This window comes from Carassius auratus, unplaced genomic scaffold, assembly GCF_003368295.1.
Source record: "Carassius auratus strain Wakin unplaced genomic scaffold, ASM336829v1 scaf_tig00004584, whole genome shotgun sequence".
Taxonomy (NCBI): domain Eukaryota; kingdom Metazoa; phylum Chordata; class Actinopteri; order Cypriniformes; family Cyprinidae; genus Carassius; species Carassius auratus.
In genome coordinates, this window is record NW_020523609.1 from 684,959 (window position 1) to 703,788 (window position 18,830).

The window sequence follows — 18,830 nt, forward strand, 5'->3', positions numbered from 1 at the left end:
TTATAATGTCTTACAATTAGGCCTAATGTTTATACAGAATATAATTACTTTAAAAAAGATTTTTTTAATTAAATATTACATCTTCACTCATTCATCCCAAGTCATAAAATGGCTCAATGTGTCAATCTGTGTATTGAATCTAACTAAAGATACAGCTAGAGGAAACACTTCTGATTATATGTTGTACAATGTCAGAGACAGCTTCATGTTAAGATAGGTTAATAATATGAGATACAGACGGTTATCAGCAATTAATATCAACAGTCACATAATTTATGATCTACTTCATACAGAAACTATTTTTAAACACTTGCAACACATTTTTGTTTATTCTGAGGTGAATACAATGTTGGTCATTGGAAAAACAAGATCAAGGTGAAAGTATTTGGTAGTTTAAACATCCAGTGTTCACAGAGCCAGTGATACAAACACTTCACTTAGTTTTATTTATAAAGAAATAAGTTATGTATTTATATGTTGAGAGATATTGCATTTTTTAACAAGTTATCAGAAAGAAAAAAACAGACATCAAATACATTTCTTATATCTGGTAGCAGTTGTATGATTGTATGACCTCAACATAATGAAAGAGTGATGGGCCAGCCAGAATTAGCATTAATTACTAACACTGTTAACTATTAACTCACTGACTTCACGCATTGTGGTTTAGAGTTAAGTAAGCTGCTTAAGTGTTGGAGTTGTAAATAAAATGCAGTGATAGTTGTCTGTTTATATTTATATCTGTGGAGAATAGCATATATCCGGGCTAATATGGTCATACTTCCTGGTTCTAGTAAGAACTCTAGCTGCTACATTTTGGACTAGCTGTTTGTTTATTAAGCGTGCAGAACAACCACCCAATATATCATTACAATAATCTAACCTTGAGGTTGCAAACGCATGGATTAACATTTCTGCATTTGACATTGAGAGCATACACTGTAACGGATTTTTGTATTTTGAACAGTATTTTACTGTAATATGTACAACAGTATAATACTGTAAATAGCAAAGGATTTTGGGAAAATATAAGTTTAGTATTGTAATTATTCTCTACTGTAAATCGATTTACAGTAGCAACAATGCCCGCGAAAAAACTGACCAATGACAACGGAGACTTCTTTTCAAGTTTTTTTTTTTTTTTTTTTGGTTGGTTTGGGACAACTGAGGAAAGACTCAACAAAAAGGTTAGTATTGTTTCTGTAATTATTTTATGTAAAACAGAGATATTTTCAAATGCAGTCACTTATTAACAGCAACCTAACACAAACCAGTGCTGCAAATTGAGTGAGTTGTTAATGTGAGGACAATTTTCCTGTCGTCAAGAGACTTTTTTTCTGCCTGTTTGTCAAGGCATGAGGTAATGTTACAATTGTTACTGCCTTCATCATTATGACAACTTCAACGGGGTGAATACCATAGACAGTAAAATAAATACAGTTTACATTGACTGATAATTAGTGACACAGAAACAAAATACGTCTTTTTTTAATGCTCCTCAGGCTCTTTAATTTTTTTTTGCTGTTAGAACGTCGGAGGTGTCTTTACAGGTCCACATGCACGACCAAAATAAAAAATGCGTTATATAAATATGTTCTGACAGCGCATTTGTGCACCGACATGGTTGACCGCTGTTAATACACAATTACCATTTTAGATCACAAACTTTACTATATAAGTTTTATTTTAAACCTGAAAGCATAAATCTAGGCTATGCCATGCCATTTTCAAAGCACAATGCAAAACTCTGACATTCATTCACTGACGCTCTTTAATCCATAGACAGTAAAAGAAATCAGCAGCAGTGCTAAATCCGGAAGCGCATATACTTACTAAACCTGCTAAACCTGCCAAAATAAAAGCCTGCTGATTTTAAGTTTGAATATGATGAAAACTCTTATTTATTTATTTTTAGACGCTTCTATCCAAAGCAACTTAAAATTGTGGAATACATAAAGCGATTCTTCTTGAAGAGGCGAACAAACAAATTTAGTAGTAAAAATTTGCATTTTATTTTAATGTTTACTGTAGACCCCTTAATCGCCTACGTCACTGTGACGTCACTGCTCTAGCTGGAGGCAAAACATAAGGCAGAACTCATAGCAGGTGCGCTAAAAGTTTGAGGTTTTTGACTTTAAAATGTGTTCTTGTTTGGTTTTTGGCTGCCAGAATAGAAGGAACAGCACTTTTGTTTCAAAACTAAAGTTTTACCGGATCCCGGCAGACATTCCTTCACAGAAATCAAGAAGACAATTGTGGTTGAATGCAATACGGCGTACAGACTGGACGAAAATGATCATAAATAATGCTCGTGCTTGCAGTGCACACTTCATATCAGGTAAAACAATCTATGCCAGTGGTTTTCAACCCTAGTGGGTCGCGGTGGTATTGCAGGTGGGCCGCCAATTATTTTCTATTAATTTCCAGTCCATTCTAGGGCTGTGCGATTAAAAGAAATCGTCATAAAATCACGATTTGAGCGTGCGCGATTTCTACATCGCTTTATAGCACGATTTTCCACGGCCCTGACCTCCCGTAGTATGCTATCAGATCCAATCAGAATCCAGCGCCTAGCATGAGAACAGAAAAGACTGGGCATATGCCTAACTCCAGGTTCACACACTGTCTGTGATGCGCCTTTTTTCCGAGCCCATGTTAACGGATCAGAGCGTTCACACTGCACGCGGTAAAAGGCTAGAAATAAAAACATGAGAACCTTATTAATATCTAGCACATGAGCATAGAGAGAGTTGTGAGCGCACAGGACGCAGTTTAAGTGAGAGGAGACACGTTTTAAGTGTGCACACTCTCTCCGGGTAGAGCAGCGTGTATCTGAGCAAGCACGTATGGTTTTGTGACAGAGCAAAGGAAATCTGCATGCGAACAGAGAAATTCGCACTCGTTCATTATTTTAATGTGCTTTCGCGTTATATTTATGCACTCTCGTTGCTGACCACATACATATACTGTATACACACTGCAAACACCTGAGGCCGGCGACACATCTCAGCTGCGTGGCGTGTCTGTTTTTAATTCGGCTCCCATGTTAACAGGTTAGAGCTTGCAGACTGCCTGCGTGAGACGTGCGGAAAACGCGTGCACGCTAGAAATAGAACTAACGCCTTTTTTTCACGCGACACGCAAGCATGTTGGAAGCGTTTCCAGGCAAAATATAATAGGAAAATATGTCTATGTCATTTTGTACACAAATACATATTAAGTCATGACATTTTGATGTTTGAAAGTCTATAGGTTGACATAAATTCAGATATAAATGTAATAAAAAAAATAATTATCAATTTTAAAATATTGCACCTGTCAAACATAGTCTATTTTGCCCTCAATATTGTTGACTGTGTCCTTTATCAGTAGGCGTAGGTGTAGGTGTGTAAAAAAAAGTTTATATTGTCATGAAGAAGAGCCTGGTCTGTCGGTGGCCTCCCTCTATGTCACCTACAGCATCAGTGCGCCAGCGCCGCGTCAGGCACGGTTCTGGTGTGTAAAGACACAGAAAACGCGAGGCAGCCGCCACGCTCCTGACACGCAGCAGAAACGCCACGCTCACGCCACGCAGCCAGTGTGTCACCGGCCTGAGGCACCGCTACAATTAATGAGCTCTATGAACAATGCATGGCAAAAGTGGAAAAAAAAGTCCCTGTACACGGGATTTATTTATTTATTTTATTTATTTTTTTTGCCATAAGTCTATACATTTTGTTACATCTTTACTATAGTGATATTTTTTTTACTTATGTCTGTTCTAGAGACGTTACAACTTTTTGATAAAGCTCTAATTGGTTTTCTTTTGGAAATATGTTTCAGACTGTAAAAGCATATTGGTGTGTGTCACAATCGCAAAATTGATCAAAGAAATTGCGATAGTTTTTTTTTTTTTTTTTTTTTTTGTCCATATTGCACAGCCCTAGTTCATTCAATAAATACAGATAACAATCTAGCTTCTGAGTACTAAGTTATTAACCCAACAATAGCGGGGTCAGTTAATTTTTTGAAGTGGGCCGCGCAAACATATGTATGTGGTTGTGTGGGCCACGAGTTGAAAAAGGTTAGGAACCACTGATCTATGCAATTGAACTAGTGTGTTGGTTTTATCTAGTAAATCAGCAAGTTTCCGTTTTATAGGTGAAAAGTCGCCAACCTTTAGCGCACTAGCTAGTTTAAATGTTAAACAAACATACAGCGATAGATGTGTGTGCCATCCTTTGAATGGTCTCTTAAAATAATACACATTGCTAATCATAGTTAGCCCAGCGATAGGTTACATTAGAAAATAAGCCTTGACAAAATTCCCCAACCACCCAAAAGTAATTCGTATGGCCGTATGGCATACGGGTCAGGTAGCCTGCTTCCATCCGCGAGAGTTAATAAAAAAAAAAAAAAGCTGTCACGGTCCCGCAGAATCAGGGACTGTACATATTCGGACAGTTCCGAACCTTCTTCTGCATCCATGTTTAATAAATCCCTCCTAAAACGTGCTAGCTCACGCTTATCAACATTGCGTCCGTGCCTCTTTTTGCCTCCAGCTAAGCCCCGCCCACCCGGAGACATAGAATATTTACAAACTTTTAAGGGGTCTATAAAATAAATGTATTTGTATTTAATACTAGGACTTCCTTTTATTTTTAATAATATTATCACACACTATTATTTAGTTTATTTACTATTTTATTTAAAAAAAAATATATATATATAGTGCAATAATATTATAACTATTATTCATTCATTTTTATAGTTATATTTAATGGGTCACGCTATATGCATTGTGAGGACCAAAAACAAATCTTTAAGATATTTTAGATTTAGTCTGAGAGCTCTCAGTCCCTCCATTGAAGCTGTGTGTACGGTATACTGTCCATGTCCAGAACGGTAAGAAAAACATCATCAAAGTAGTCCATGTGACATCAGAGGGTCAGTTAGAATATTTTTGAAGCATCGAAAATACATTTTGGTTCAAAAATAGCAAAAACTACGACTTTATTCAGCATTGTCTTCTCTTCCGTGTCTGTTGTGAGAGAGAGTTCAAAACAAAGCAGTTTAGTGATATCCGGTTCACGTACAAATCACTCGATGTAACCGGATCTTCTTGAACCAGTTCACCAAATCAAACTGAATCGTTTGAAACGGTTCGCATCTCCAATAAGCATTAATCCGCAAATGATTTAAGCTGTTAACTTTTTTAATGTGGCTAACACTCCCTATGAGTTAAATTAAACCAATATCCCGGAGTAATTCAATTGCTAATGTGACATTGATTTATACAACATTTCATCAAACGAAAGGTATTAATATTAAGTGATGTTCATTTTAAACGCAGTAATAGTCAGTATTTTTCACTACAAAAAATAGCTCCAACGAAAGCTACTTGCAGAACAGCACCACACAGCAGTGTTTGTGAATGAATATATGGCTTTGAATAAATTCTGAGAGCCAATAATTAAATTATTAATTCATAATTACAGCCATTTGATTCCTCACTGAATTAATGAATGCCTCACTCATAATGATAGTGACCTGTCGCCACATACTGGGGGTTTTAATTTAATATTTAAAGCATCACTTTTTTACCATCATTGCATATTTCTGTATTGAATTTTATTTTTTATTTAAAGCATTATTTATTTTATAAAGGTATTTGTAAATGTAAAAAAAAAACTAAATATTAGGAGCAAATATTGTCCCTTACTGAAAAAAGTGTGACTTCAGAGAGAGTTATGCAGATGGATGTTAAAAGCCTAAGGGGGTACAACTCTAAAAAGTTTGAGAACCAGTTGCCTAGAGACAACACATCCCAGCATAAACATTCCCAATAAATTATTTAAATTTACAAACCACTGTTAATTTTAACAGAAAAAAACTAAAAAATAAGCTACTATGTTTGATTTGACATGGCAGCAAGCACGCAAAGAGCTGTCCTTTTATAATCACTAAAAAAGTGTCCCTGATTTTAATTGCAACCACACAAAATTTCATTATAATCTGTCTAATCTGTTTATACTCTGTCTACAATGTATAATTTATTATTTATATAGTACATGTTGCTTTTATTAACATCAAAGTGCATACAGCAAACAGCAACTGTTGGGAAATCAGTGGTTTGATAAATATGTTTTTTCTTGTGCTTGCAGGTTCATTCTGAGAATAAACCAAAATCAAAATCACAGACCAGCCGGGCATTTGGAAAAAGGGTGCAGAGAAAAATCGCCAGCCTGAATTCCCTTGCGGCATCTTTCATCAGAGAGCTTGTTGAATTCAATTGGCAAAATTATTGAAAGAAAACACGACTAAAACATGTTTTTACTGTTTGATTTTTGTAATGGCTTATTCTGCTTTTCAGCATGTTTACATTTTTAGCCATGTTACAAATACACAGGATGAATTCAAACACATTGGTAGAATGTACTTTTTTAAAGTAAATGTTAAATAATGAAATGGTTAAACAATGAAACATTTTAATGACAAATGTCCATGAGAACTAATGAACTTGTTAAATGTTAAACTTGTAACATTTGTTTAATGTTAAATGTTAATTTGTTGAACTTGTTAAATGTTAAACAATGAAACAGCATATTTTAATGACAAATGTTCATGAGAACTTATGAATTTTTTGGGGAGTAAAAAACTTATAGTTTACAGCTAGTGGTTTTTCATTTGTTAAACATCAGTTACACCTGTTGTTAATTTCATTAATTGGTTTCGGAGTATTTTGAGTTCTATGTTAAATAAAACTTTGACTGCTGCGATTAGATCTGTTTTATCAACTTTATTCCAACCTTTCCTGTGACATGTAGATTAAAATTAAATTAATTTTGTAATAATGAAGCTAAACTCAAATCTACAAAAAGTCTAATTGAGTAATATGAAATCAATTCTAGTACTGTAAATAAAAATACAGTACTTGTACTGTAAATGAAAAACACAGTACACATACTGTAAATAATACAACATACATTATTGTTACTGTATATTAAAATACAGTACTTGTACTGTGATTGAAAAATATTGAATAATATGAATACAGTATGCATTCGTATTACTCTAAATGAAATTACAGTAATGATACAGTAATGAATAAACAATTTTACAGTAACTTACTGGCATCCTTTTTACAGTGTAGGGCTAAAAATAATGCATGCACGGTATATGCTTTTCCATCATAAATTTTATCCATGGTAAGCATTTTTGATTTGCTGTAATCAAGTAATTTGTCCTGCTTTGTGTGTAAAAAAGATGATGTTCATTCTGCTCACTGCCCATAGGCGTGGAGTTTAATAACTGATATAACAGAAATGAAAAGCAAGGGGAAAGGTGCCACCTCTTTTATATCATAAAAATACACAACTAATTGCATATAACACAGATATGTTATGAACGCATTTGTTTAATTTAGTATTAGAAAGCAAGGAGGACAATGTTCAAGCCTAACACAACCATTTATTAACATGCTCCACTGTGGGAAGTAGTGCAGATGACATCAGTGTCACACACACTTCCTTTAATCACCAACTTGAGCTGAAAAAAAATGACACACAGATTTATTATAGCATTGCTATATGACTCTGGCTGTCATAAGAGGTTTATTTGTTCAGGATGCTGAATGAGAAGTTATTTGAAGGAGCATTTCTCCAGAAAGCTGCAAGCCACAATCGGCATAAAACGACCAGTATGTTTTGAACAGCACTAGTTGTAACATTATCAGGCACTCAATATGATCAATACTCAATTATACATTGTAGCATTCAAATAGCTTGAATAACTCAACCTCCATAGAAGAAGTGAGAACAGTCCCAGCTCTCAGGAGGAAGCTGAAATTGAAACCGATTGTTATATAGTGTTGCTGGACAATTTCTCATTTCATTTACTCAAACATGGAGCATACTGTTAGCAGAAATAAAAGCATCTTTTGGCAAAGATTAAAACAAAATAATAATATTATAAACATACTAATCAATATAATGTAATACGTCTCTCACACTTGAGAGCATTCTGTCTGCTGGTCAAAAGCTTGGACACATTACTATTTTTATAATTTAAAAACAAACGTCTCTTGCTTATCAAGCCAGCTTTTATTTGATCAACTGTAATGTTGAACAATTCAAATTTAAAATAATGGTTCCCTATCTGTCGGTCACTACGAGTTATGTCGACCGACAAATGGGGTCTCACTTGGGAGGCCAATCATCTCTGATTTTAAGAGAAAACGCCAATGAAATTGGCAAGTGGATTAACACACCTGAGCCACTCCCCGTGCCAGCGGGTATAAATAGGGCGACAGGTGCATCCACTCATTAGATTTTTCTGTGTGACGGTGTGACGGCGCGTTACAGCGGTGTCCCTGCGAGACGGCGATTCCCCTGGGCGCTTCGGCTAAAAGAGACAGTTCTAAAAGAGCAAATCACGGACGATTCGCGTCTTTTTCAAGATGCCGTTTCGTCCGTGTCCTTCTGGATGCGGTCGTTTCCTGTCTTCGGTTGACGGTCACGAGCGTTGTCTGCAGTGTCTGGGCGTCCAACACGCTGAGGCTGCGCTCGTGGATGATTCATGCGTCTACTGTGGGCGTATGAACATGGCAGCGCTGCGATCTCTCTGGCTCGAGCAGAGGGCCGCCGGCTGGCGCTCTGGGAGATCTGAGGATCACAGTGAGAGCTTCTCCGCCGGGCCACGCCCCACGGACCTCTCACTCCTCACGCAGCGACTGTCCCGTGCAGCTGCCGATTGATTCTGCTGGGCCGTCTCACAGCGGTCCCAGCGTGTCTTTCGGTGTGCCGCCCGAAGACCAGATGTCGATTGCTGCATCGGGGGATGGGTTATCGACCTCTGAGGATGAAGGTCCGGGGGGGCTGCCCCCCTCGGGTGTTGTCGCTACTGCCGAATCGGACTTGGAGTTGTCGGCCATGCTTGCCCGGGCAGCCGTGAGTATCGGACTGGAGGTGACTACACCGCCCAGTCCCGAGCCCTCACGGCTGGATGATTGGTTTCTCGGCGCGGGACGCGGCTCACAACCTCGTTCTGCTCCGGTGCCTTTCTTCCCGGAGGTGCATGAAGAGGTGACGAAGTCGTGGACGGCCCCTTTCACGGCCAGAAGCCGCTCTTCTCCCTCTTCCATCCTCACCACCCTCGAAGGCGGGGCAGCCAGGGGGTACGTAGAGGTTCCCCAGGTGGAGAGGGCGGTTGCGGTGCACTTGTGCCCACAAAACGCCGCCACTTGGAGGAATCGTCCGCGCCTCCCGTCCAAGGCCTGTAAGCTGACGGCCGCACTCGCTGCCAAGGCTTACAGTGCTGCGGGCCAAGCTGCCTCTGCCCTGCATGCCATGGATATCCTGCAGGTACACCAAGCCAAGGCACTCAAAGCCATGCACGAGGGTGGTACCGACCCGGGGTTGATGCAGGAGCTGCGCACGGCAACTGACTTCGCCTTACGGGCAACGAAGGTCACGGCGCGGTCCCTCGGGAAGGCGATGTCCACGCTGGTGGTCCAGGAGCGGCATCTCTGGCTGAACCTGGCTGAGATGAGGGACATGGACAAAGCGCGCTTTCTCGACGCCCCCATCTCCCAGGCAGGCCTGTTCGGCGACACTGTCGAGGACTTTGCCCAGCAGTTCTCGGCGGTACAGAAGCAGACTGAGGCCATCCAGCACATCCTGCCCCGACGTGTCTCTCCGGCTGCCACCGTTCCGTCGCGGGTAGCGCCTCAGCCTGTTTGTCGCCGTGGGCGCCCCCCTGCGTCCTCTACACCAGCTCCGCCCCGTGCTGAGAGTTCTTCGAGGCCGGCGCGTCGAGCCCCGCGCAGGAGAGCGGCGCCCCCCGTGTCACTCCCGGCTGCGAAGTCCTCCAAGAAGTCGACCAAGCGGCCCTGACACGGGCAACTCGGAGATGCGGAGAACTGCTCTTCAGGAGATGGCGAAGACAGCGCCACTCCTTCCCCCGGAGGAGGGCCGGGCGGAGAATCTTCAGTTTCTGTTTTGTTCTGTTCCGCCACTGGCCGGACGGCTCGTGGCTTGACAATGAGCGACGCACAGCTTCCTCACTCTCACCCACGACGCCCCCTTTCGCCAGCGGCCAGCAGGTCGGGGTTCGGAGACGCAACGCCTCTCCACGCGTCTCTGGCCAGTTCCTCCGGGAACACGAGGAGTGTGGTTGCGATGACCCAGGACGCAGTGCCTTCTGGGCCTTCCGGCACGACTCCCCATCGCTGCACCACTGCGGGTATGTCGACTGTCCCTTTGGTGCCACTTGTACGGTATCTGGGAGCGTGGCTTGCGCTGCCCAACCCGTCACGCTGGCTCATCCGGACAGTTCGACTCGGCTATGCGATTCAATTCGCCCGGCGACCCCCCAAGTTCAATGGCGTGCTCGAGACTTTGGTGGCAGTCCAGGACGCCCCTGTCTTGCGCGAGGAGATTGCTGTCCTCCTGGCGAAGGATGCAATCGAGCCGGTCCCTCCAGCCGAGATGAGGACGGGGTTTTACAGCCCTTACTTCATCGTGCCCAAGAAGAGCGGTGGCCTTCGACCTATCCTGGATCTGCGAGTCTTGAATCGGGCCCTACACAAGCTCCCGTTCAGGATGTTGACGCAGAAACGCATTATCAAATGCGTTCAGCCCCAGGACTGGTTTGCAGCGATCGACCTGAAAGACGCGTACTTTCATGTCTCTATCCTCCCTCGTCACAGACCGTTCCTGCGCTTTGCTTTCGAGGGTCAGGCATGGCAGTACAAGGTCCTCCCCTTCGGGCTCTCCCTGTCCCCCCGTGTCTTCACGAAGGTCGCGGAGGGCGCCCTTGCCCCACTTTGGGAAGTGGGCATCAGGATCCTCAACTATCTCGACGACTGGCTCATTATGGCCCGGTCCCGAGAAGAGTTGTGCGATCACAGGGACTTCGTGCTTCGGCACCTCAGTCAGTTGGGGCTTCAGGTCAACCGGGAGAAGAGCAAGCTCTCCCCTGTGCAGAGAATCTCTTATCTCGGTATGGAGTTAGACTCGGTGAGTATGACGGCACGTCTCACCAGCGAGCGTGCCCACTCAGTGCTGAACTGCCTGAGTTCCTTCAGAGGCAGGACAGTGGTACTGCTGAAACACTTTCAGAGGCTCCTGGGGCATATGGCATCCGCAGCTGCAGTCACGCCGCTCGGGTTGCTTCATATGAGACCACTTCAGCACTGGTTACACTCCCGAGTCCCGAGATGGGCATGGCGCCGCGGTACACATCGTGTCACCATCACACTGATGTGTCGCCGCCTATTCAGTCCTTGGTCGGACCTTGCCTTTCTACGGGCCGGCGTGCCCTTAGAACAAGTGTCCCGGCACGTTGTTGTCACAACAGATGCCTCCAACTCGGGCTGGGGCGCGACATGCAACGGGCAGGCAGCCTCAGGGTCCTGGACAGAACCTCGACTGCTTTGGCACATCAACTGCCTGGAGTTGCTGGCAGTGCATCTAGCTTTGCGACGGTTTCGTCCGCTAGTGCTGGACAAGCACGTGTTGGTCCGCACGGACAACACTGCGGCTGTTTCGTACATCAACCGACAAGGCGGGTTACGATCACGTCGCATGTCTCAACTCGCCCGTCATCTCCTCCTCTGGAGTCAGACGTGGCTCAAGTCGCTGCGCGCTGTCCACATCCCGGGGGAGCTCAATCGTGCAGCCGACGCGCTCTCACGACAGCTCACTTTCCCCGGGGAATGGCGACTCCATCCCCAGACGGTCCAGCTGATTTGGAGTCGATTCGGGGAAGCCCAGGTAGACCTGTTTGCTTCCCACGAGTCCTCCCACTGCCAGCTGTACTATTCCCTGTCCCAGGCCCCCCTGGGCACAGATGCACTGGCACACAGCTGGCCTCGGGCTTTACGCAAGTATGCGTTTCCCCCAGTGAGCCTGCTCGCACAGACACTGTGCAAGGTCAGGGAGGACGAGGAACAGGTCCTGTTGGTTGTGCCTTACTGGCCCACCCGGACCTGGTTTTCGGAACTCATGCTCCTCGTGACAGCCCCTCCCTGGCGCATCCCCCTGAGGAGAGACCTTCTCTCTCAGGGGCTTGGCACCATTTGGCACCCGCGTCCAGATCTCTGGAACCTCCACGTGTGGCTTCTAGACGGGACGCGGCAGACCTAAGTGATCTGCCCCCAGCGGTGGTAGACACTATCACTCAGGCTAGAGCCCCTTCTACGAGGCAGGCCTATGCTCTGAAGTGGAGTCTGTTCACGAATTGGTGTTCTTCTCACCGAGAAGACCCCCGGAGATGCCCGGTCAGAGTCGTGCTTTCTTTCCTGCAAGGTAGGCTGGAGCGTGGGCTGTCACCCTCCACCCTGAAGGTGTATGTGGCTGCCATTGCAGCACATCATGATGCAGTGGACGGCCGGTCCCTGGGGAGGCATGACCTGATCGTTAGGTTCCTGAGGGGTGCCAGAAGGTTACATCCTCCTAGGACACCCCTGATTCCCTCCTGGGACCTCTCTATTGTCCTGGCGGGACTTCAGAGGGGTCCCTTTGAGCCGCTGGATTCGGTTGAGCTGAAGTTCCTGTCTCTCAAGACAGCGCTCCTGATCGCGCTCACTTCCATCAAGAGGGTCGGGGACCTCCAAGCATTTTCGGTAAGTGAAGAGTGCCTTGTGTTCGGGCCGGCCTACTCTCACGTTGTCCTGAGACCCCGGCCTGGATACGTGCCCAAGGTTCCCACCACTCCCTTCCGAGACCAGGTGGTGAACCTGCAAGCGCTGCCCCTGGAGGAGGCAGATCCAGCCTTGTCGTTGCTGTGTCCCGTAAGAGCGCTTCGCATATACGTGGACCGCACCCAGAGCTTCAGAAGCTCTGAGCAGCTCCTGGTCTGCTTTGGAGGTCAGCAGAAGGGGAAGGCTGTCTCTAAGCAGAGGTTGGCCCACTGGATAGTGGACGCCATCGCCTTGGCTTACCATTCCCAAGGCGAGCCGTGCCCCCTGGGGGTGAGGGCCCACTCCTCACGGAGTGTGGCCTCCTCCTATGCATTGGCGCACGGCGCCTCTCTGGCAGACGTTTGTCGAGCTGCGGGCTGGGCGACACCTAACACCTTTGCGAGGTTTTACAACCTCCGTGTAGAGCCAGTTTCCTCCCGTGTGTTGGGTAACAGGTAATTGGCGGGAAGGGCTGGCTGGGTGTCTCGCTTGCTGCGCCATTCCCCCTAACACGGGGATGTGAGCGCCTTCTTCTCCCAGTAGAGTTCCCCGGTTGGCGTACCCTGGTCGAGCATCCTCCAGCACCCTCGGCGTCAGACTTGGCGGAGCAGTCTGTCGCCAGGCCCAGTACTGGCGTTAGCATGCCCGGAGCCGGTCAGCCCCTGTACTGGGCTAGGTGTCCATATGGCTGGGTTCCCTGCGGGTAATCCCATATGTGTATTCTTCCACGGTAAGGTTTCCCTCTTGGCAAACCCGTGTCTTCCCTTGACAGATCGCTCTGTCGGTCTCTTCTGGCAGCCGTTCCATCCCTACTCCAAGGTAGGACCTGCCTCAGAGACCCTTTCCATATGTAGTACTGCCCCCTGGGTCAGTCCATATCGGTATATCCACATGTCACCTCCCTACGGGTAGGATGTGGTCTCCGTAGCGACCTTTCCTAAAGGCTCGCTTCCCCATTGTCTTGCCAGCTGAAAGAACAAATAGGGAAGATTTGAAGCAATCTTTCACTGAAGGTTGAAATCCCTTCCATTTACTTTATGTGGGCGGAACAGCAGCATGGCCTTCTCCAGCAGCGATGTACTCACCCTTTGGCCCCTTCGGTACCAAGGTCAGTGAATTTGCGCTGGGGCTTTGGGAAGGTTACGACCTTAAGCGTAGCTTTTGTGGCACGCCACGGCTTGTCAACAATTGCAGCGCCTCAGGGTTGTGACAAGGTTCAGGTTATGGCGTTTTCCATAGGACCCCATTTGTCGGTCGACATAACTCGTAGTGACCGACAGATAGGGAACGTCTCGGTTACGTACGTAACCCTCATTCCCTGATGGAGGGAACAGAGACGTTATGTCCCCATGCCACAACCTTGAACCATTCGCTGTTGCCGGGACACGTTCTCGGCTCCTCAGCGTAAAACCTAATGAGTGGATGCACCTGTCGCCCTATTTATACCCGCTGGCACGGGGAGTGGCTCAGGTGTGTTAATCCACTTGCCAATTTCATTGGCGTTTTCTCTTAAAATCAGAGATGATTGGCCTCCCAAGTGAGACCCCATTTGTCGGTCGACATAACGTCTCTGTTCCCTCCATCAGGGAACGAGGGTTACGTACGTAACCGAGACGTTTTCTATCTTAACATACTTAAAAATATTATGTATTGCTTTGATCAAAGTTTGGTGTAGGAAACAGTTGGGGAACTTATTTTCTTTATTTATTAAAAAAAAAAATGGGGATGGGGGGGCTGCAATACTTTCTTTAGGATTTATTGATGAATCAAAAGTCATTTATTCAACTTTGCCATCACGTAAATAAATTATATTTTAATTACATTTCTAAAAAAAAATAAAAATAAAATGCAGTTTATTTCTGTGATCAAAGCTGAATTTTTGGCATCAGTCTTCAGTATCAAATGATCTCCAGACATAATTTTATGGTTTAATAATAATGTGTTTGCTGAATTTGCAGTAAGCCACATTAAGTGTTTTAGAATGTTCCCCGGTTTGTTGTTGTTGTGTGTGTGTGTGTGTGTGTGTGTGTGTGTGTTTATGGTAGACAGGTTTATATGGGAGGAAATCGCCTTCACGTGATACTTGCGCATTGCGTTCATATTCTGGGCTCTTATGCTTTTGTGTAAATAGTAGACTACACTTTATTAATAAGATGTATGCTTTGCTTTTTTTATCTTAATGCATTAAGCCATATTAAGCATTTTGAAATGCTTCATAGGCAGTAAAACGCTTAACCTGAGACTTTGCATGTCACGTTCATATTGCCTACTGTTTTATTGTTGTTGTGCTTTTTAATTAAGTATAACAATGAATCAGTCTTTTGTTTTATTGTTAAAAAGTGAAAAGTGTGTATAAGCAAAACAAAGACAATTATCTTTTCTTGTAAAATAAGAAGTCGTGGCCTAGTGGTTAGAGAGTTTGACTCCTAACCCTAGGGTTGTGGGTGTGAGTCTCGGGCCGGTAATATCACGACTGAGGTGCCTTTGAGCAAGGCATCGAACCCCCAACTGCTCCCCGGGCACCACAGCATAAATGTCTGCCCACTGCTCCGGGTGTGTGTTCACAGTGTGTGTGTGTGTGTTCACTGCTGTGTGTGTGCACTTCGGATGGGTTAAATGCAGACCACAAATTCTGAGTATGGGTCACCATACTTGGCTGTATGTCACGTCACTTTCACTTTTAGAAATGTGACACCAAGATCGCAAATTCGCAAATAAAATGCAAATGATGTGCTCATGCAATCAACTGAAAAAAGTCACAAAAGAGCAACCAATGGGAAGAATGAGTCTAGAGCCCTGTAGTCTAAGCGTGGCATTATGCGTATGTGAACAGGGTTCACTGATATGTCAGAATGTACAGGTGCATCTCAATAAAATAGAATGTCATGGAAAAGTTCATTTATTTCAGTAATTATACTCAAGTTGTGAAACTGAAATATACTCAGTGCACACAGAATGAAGTAGTTTAAGTCTTTGGTTATTTTAATTGTGATGATTTTGTCTCACATTTAACAAACCCACCTATTCACTCCAAATCTCAACAAATTAAAATATGGAGACATGCCAATCAGCTTATCAACTCAAAACACCAGCAAAGGTTTCCTGAGCCTTCAAAATAGTCTCTCAGTTTAAATCACTAGGCTACACAAAAATGGGGAAGACCGCTGATCTGACAGTTGTCCAGAAGACAATCATTGACACCATTCACAAGGTAAGCCACAAATATTCATTGCCAAAGAAGCTGCTGTTCACAGAGTGCTGTATCCAAGCATGTTAACAGAAAGTTGAGTGGAAGGAAAAAGTGTGGAAGAAGAAGAAGCCTTGTGAGTATTATCAAGCAAAATTAATTTAAGAACTTGAGTGAACTTCTCAAGGAATGGACTGAGGCTGGGGTCAAGGCATCAAGAGCCACCACACACAGACGTGTCAAGGAATTTAGCTACAGTTGTCATATTCCTCTTGTTAAGCCTCTCCTTTACCACAGACAACATCAGAGGTGTCTTACCTGGAAGAACTGGACTGTTGCTCATTGATCCAAAGTCCTCTTTTCAGATGAGAGCAAGTTTTGTATTTCATTTGGAAACCAAGGTCCTAGAGTCTGGAGGAAGGGTGGAGAAGCTCAGAGCCCAAATTGCTAGTTGTGGCTTGGAATGTTGGTTCTCTTTTTTGTTTATGTGTGGAATATTTTAATCTTTTGTGAGATGTAATGCTCAGTGTATGTGTATGCAGGTTCCAGGGTCCAAGACGAATTTCCCAATGGGGACAGTAAATTGTATTGGATGGAATACTGAATTGAATTAATATTAAAGAAAACATTAATAATTTAAAAATGTTGTATTTATTTGAATGCGTTTGTTTATTCAATCTAATGAAAATTATAGAACATCAAACAAATCAAAAGTAAACCACCGTGTTGATAAATTAGATGGGAAATTTACTAAAATAATGTCACAAAATCATAAATTTAAATAAATACAAATCTTTATCTTAAAAGTAGGCCTAATGTTTATACAGGTGCTGGTCATATAATTAGAAGATTATTTTATTTCATTAATTCCATTCAAGAAGTGAAACTTGTATATTATATTCATTCATCATTACACACAGACTGATTTATTTCAAATATATATTTATTTTAATTTTGATAATTATAACTGACAACTAAGGAAAATCACAAATTCAGTATCTCAGAAAATTAGAATATAACTTAAGACCAATACAAAGAAAGGATTTTTAGAAATCTTGACCAGGTGAAAAGTATGAACATTAAAAGATTGTTCAAGACTCATAAGAAGCTGTGGGTCTGCATTATCAGGTAAAGTGACGTGACAGCCAAGTATGGTGACCCATACTCAGAATTCATGCTCTACATTTAACCACATGCACACACACACACACAAACACACACACGCATGCACACACCCGGAGCAGTGGACAGCCATTTATGCTGCAGCATCAAGGTCGTGGTATTGCTGGCCCGAGACTCACAACCACAACCCTAGGGGGTTAGGAGTCAAACTCTCTAACCACTAGGCCACGACTTTCATTGTGTATGATACTTGTACTTGTGTATACTTGTGTATGATCAAATAAAATTAATTTAAGAACAATTTAACTTACTGAAAAGGAACAAAATATATTTTTTATAGTTTTAAGGAAAAAAAAGCTCACATATCACAGTAATGAGCATAAAAGCACTCATTAGACACAATTTTAAAGTAAGATCTGGCCATTTTGTCTGCATTAGAGCTGTAAATGAAATGCAGTGACAGTTGTTACTGTAATTGCAGCGACAGAGAGTACTGAAGTCAACTATATCTGTAGAGAATAACAATTTGATATGTGCTTAAAAAAAGTTACTACTGTTACTACTACTTTGAGAATGAGTGTAATATCAGAACTGGAGGATCTGGTTGATTCAACAGCCATGTCACCTCTTTTCAGTCAAGCTCACAGTTTATAGTCACATTGAGTCCTAAATCTGTTAGCTGACGTGTAAAAAGAACTTGCAGCTTGACAGCATATGAGCAGATCTACGAGAAGGAAAAAATGCATGCATCAAAAAAAAGTATAGAGCATTCTGATTTTACAACATAATAACTTATTTGAAAACTCACAGAGCTGCATAATCCTCATTTTGTTAAAAGAACTGGTGGAGCACTTTAGCACGATTGCAGTCTTGTTTGTTTCACACCTTTCTGAAGATTAAACTTAACCACAGGCCATTTCAGCTTATTTTAGCCAAATGAAGAGGAAGTCAAGTTGCTCACCAGCCAATAGATAATCTCCTGCCTGGTATAAATATTAATCTCATATTTCATATGTTTTAGAAAGCAGAGTGCCAGAGAAACTAAATGACAACAACAATATAACTCTGTCTGCCCTATTGTGACTTGACAGCAACACCTAAAACACATAAGACTATACTTAATAATAGTCTTATACACTTGTGTAAATAAGCAGCATACAACACTGTACACTGCACTCTTTGAGATGGTTGTGTGTGAAAACCCCTGAAGCTTCTCACTATTTCTACCATGTGGTTTTCTAGCATGCAGTTACAAATTCTGCATTGGTTTCCTCAGTTTGTTTTCTTGCCATCACGTGTTTTTTATTCTGTTCCTCTGTGTAAAATTAGACCCATGTTTCAGTCTTTTCAGTACTTTTGGACTGATGCGACTTATACTCAGGTGCGACTTATAGTCCAAAAAATACGGTATTCTGTGCTCTTCTCTAAAGCAACACTATGTGTCTTTTTCTCTGATCATCATAAATTCATCTACCAAACCGCTTTTTTGTCTTATCCCAGATTGTCTTATCCCAGTACATTTAGAATAAATTGTTATTTTCTGAGTAACACATATATGCGTGAATTACCATAGATATCAACTTGAATCTTCTTCCGCAGTATGCGTGCAGTTCTGTTTATTAACCAGTAGAGCACCAAAATGCACATAGGCTGCATCCAAACCTGAAAAAACGCTGCCTTCTAAGGGCGCATTCCAAGGTAGGAAGTAATCAAGGCACATCTGAATTCGATGTTGGATTCAGTTCCTGTATCCTGAGATGCCTTCATCTGGCTGATTTTTGAAGGCAGGATAGATGTATCCTTCGCTGCCTTAGATATCCCACAATTCTGTGCGTTCAATTCCATGACAGTTAAGCCAAA